Below are 3,529 nucleotides of genomic sequence, written 5' to 3'. Positions count from 1 at the left end.
GGCCACAGAGCCAGACCCTGTCACTAATAAATAAATAAATAAATAAATAAATAAATAAATAAATAGGCCTGGCGTGGTGGCTCACATCTGTAATCCCAGCACTTTGGGAAGCCGAGGCAGGCAGATCACCTGAGGTCAGGCATTCAAGACTAGCTTTGCCAACATGGTGAAACCCTGTGTCTACTAAAAATACAAAAATTAGCCCATCATGGTGGCAGGTGCCTATAATCCCAGCTACTCCGGAGGCTGAGGCAGGAGAATTGTTTGAACCTGGGAGGTGGAGGTTGCAGTGAGTCGAGATCACGCCACTGCACTCCAGTCTGGGCAACAGAATGAGTGAGACTCCATCTCAAAAAATAATAATAATAAATAAAAAATAAATAACTTGAAGCAAGCAGCAAAACCAAACAAGAGCTACAATCCCTAGGGTTTTAGCTGGTCCCAAGATTGTAGACAATATTAATCATCTCCCTGCCCTGTGACCCATTCTAGATCCTTTCAGCCTTGCAGGTAGGGGTGGCCCAGAACTTCACCCCTGAGGGATCTGAGACTTTCCCCACCCTCGACTGGGTCCAGCTGCTCAGTCCTTCTGTGTTTCTCCATTTCATGTGTATTTTGTTAACGTGTAGTTGGACTTTATATTTTTTTATCCAGTCTGAAAATATGTTTTTAATTGAAGTGTTTCATTCATTTTCATTTAATGCAATGACTATTATCTTTTTCCCATGTGTATTTTTTTTTTTTTTTTTTTGAGACGGAGTCTCACGCTGTTGCCCAGGCTGGAGTGCAGTGGTGCGATCTCGGCTCACTGCAAGCTCCGCCTCCTGGGTTCATGCCATTCTCCTGCCTCAGCCTCCTGAGTAGCTAGGACTACAGGTGCCCGCCACCGCGCCCAGCTAATTTTTTGTATTTTTAGTAGAGACGGGGTTTCACTGTGGTCTCGATCTCCTGACCTTGTAATCCGCCCGCCTCGGCCTCCCAAAGTGCTGGGATTACAGGCTTGAGCCACCGCGCCCGGCCTTCCCATGTGTATTTTAAGCCCTAAAGATACTTTTATTATTGTCATTGTAAGCAGTCAGTGCATTTACCACTTACTTTTCTTTTCCAGTTTCCTTTGTTCCTTTCTGTGCTCTGTGCATCCTGAAGGGCCCTTTCTTCAAGATGACATTTTTGTTCGTTACTTGTTCAGGTTTGTGTTACAATTTTATTATTTTTTAAAACACAAAATCTGCTTTATTCCACTTTTAATTTTGGAGCATATTTTCCCCCAGGTATAAAGTTTGAGGTTTGCAGTCTTTCTTCTTTCAGAGCTTTGAGATATTATTTCATTTTTTTCTGGCTTCCATTATTTCTCAAATATGCCAGTCTTCTTTTTGCTCCTTTTAAAGTAACATGTCTTTTTTTCTGTGGTTACTTTTATATTTTGTCTATCCTTTATTTTTAGCAGTTTTAGTATAATGTGTGGTTTTGCTTGTATTTATCCCCTATGGTGTTCACAGGGCTTCTTTAATCTGTGGTTTGACATATTTTATTGATTTTGAAAATTTTTGCTTAGTGTTTCTTTTTTGTTTTGTTTTGTTTTTTTGAGACGGAGTCTCGCTCTGTCGCCCGGGCTGGAGTGCAGTGGCGGGATCTCGGCTCACTGCAAGCTCTGCCTCTCGGGTTCATGCCATTCTCCTGCCTCAGCCTCCTGAGTTGCTGGGACTACAGGCGCTGCCACCACGCCCAGCTAATTTTTTGTATTTTCAGTAGAGACAGGGTTTCACCGTGTTAGCCAGGAGGGTCTCCATCTCCTGAACTCGTGATCCACCTTCCTCGGCCTCCCAAAGTGCTGGGATTACAGGTGTGAGCCACCACGCCCAGCCGCTTAGTGTTTCTTTAGATATTGCTTCTCTCCCAATCTCTTACTTCTGGGATTCCAGATATAGATATATTCCGTTTTGGGTTTTTGTGGGTTTTTTTTTTTTTTTCCATATCCCATATCTCTCCCATGCCCTTTCTGCATTTCCCATCCTTCTCATTGCGCTTCAGTCTGAATATGTTCTACTGTCCACTGGGAGGGGCCGCTGTAATTTACCTGACCTCTTGCATGGCCTCCCTCCTCGGGCATGCCACTGAGAGCCTGGGATGTTCGCAATTCTTCCCCCCACGGCAGGACTTGACTCCAGCTTCTGTTTCCCCTGCACCATGTCGGCAACAACTTCCCACCAGCTCTTTTCCTCCCAGTGGCTGCTTTTTGCCTAGTTTCTTGGAGTTCAGCCCTGCCACTGCACACCTTGAAGAGAATGCGCATGCAGGCTTTGGGGTTCCCTCTCCCTAGCTCCCCTCTGTCCGTGCTGCTGGCCCTTGTACCCTCAGCCCAGTTATGATGTTCTGCCGTGCTTGGGCTGTTTCCTGTGGGCCGTGGAATAACTTCCGGGGGAAGAGTCAAACGAGATGTGGAACGCAACTCTTGACTTTCCTGTCACTCAAGGATTTCAGCCCCTTACCTCGGCTGCTTTGGTTGCTCTCTGTAATGCATACTACCGTTTCACGGGATTTGTCCAGCTTTTATCAATCGTATGGTGTGATGGGGAGGCCTGGAGAGGCGGCGCCATTGCTGCCAGAACTGGAAGCGCTCTGCTCCTTGTTTTTCACACTCAACAGTTTGTCTTGGTGATTTTTTTTGGTATAAGTTTCAGTTATGTAACGGCTGTATTGTATTCCATTTTACGGATGCAGTGTAATTATTTGAACATATCTCTTTTGGAGGGGAATAGGTTATTTCCAAGTATTCTGCTACAGTGAATATCTGTGAACATATTTAGTTTGTACATGTGCAATGAGAGATGTAGGATAAAGACCTGGAAGTGGAACCCCTGGGTCACATGAGTGGATGACTCGTGTGGTGGAGTGTTCCTGCGTATTGTATTCAGTGCCAGACTGCCCGAGCTTGAATTCCAGTTCTGCTGTTTATTAGATCTGTGGCCCTGGGGAAGATGCTAAACCTCTGTGTGCCTCAGTTTCCTAATCTGCAAAATGAGAAGGTGATATGCTATCTATCACATAGGATCATTATTGTACATGTTTAAAATATTGTTAGTTATTGCAAATTGCCCTCCCTTAAGGGTTTAAACAATTTACATTCTCACAAGCTGGGCTTATCACACTTCTCAACGGAAAGTATTATTAAATTTACTGAGTCTTTACCAAACCAAGAGGTGAGAAATGGCATGTCCATGTGGCCTTATTTTCCATGTCACTTGAATGAGTGAGGCCCATCATCTTTTTATATGTTTATGAGCCATGGCCATTTCCCTTTATGTGAACTGTGTGTGTGTTCTTTGACAATTTTAATTGGCTTATTCATCTTAAACTTATTGACTTTATATTTTTTTGAAAACTGGCCCTTTTGCATATCAGTAGCAAATATTTTGTCACAATTTTTGATTTGTCTTTTTATTTCACTTATGGCATTTTTCCCTTCTGCAGAACTTTCTAGTATTCTATGAGGAAATCAGTTAATATATCCTTATAACACTTCAGTATC

This window comes from Macaca nemestrina, chromosome 11 (assembly GCF_043159975.1).
Source record: "Macaca nemestrina isolate mMacNem1 chromosome 11, mMacNem.hap1, whole genome shotgun sequence".
Lineage (NCBI taxonomy): Eukaryota > Metazoa > Chordata > Mammalia > Primates > Cercopithecidae > Macaca > Macaca nemestrina.
Note: the sequence above shows the minus strand (reverse complement) of the source record.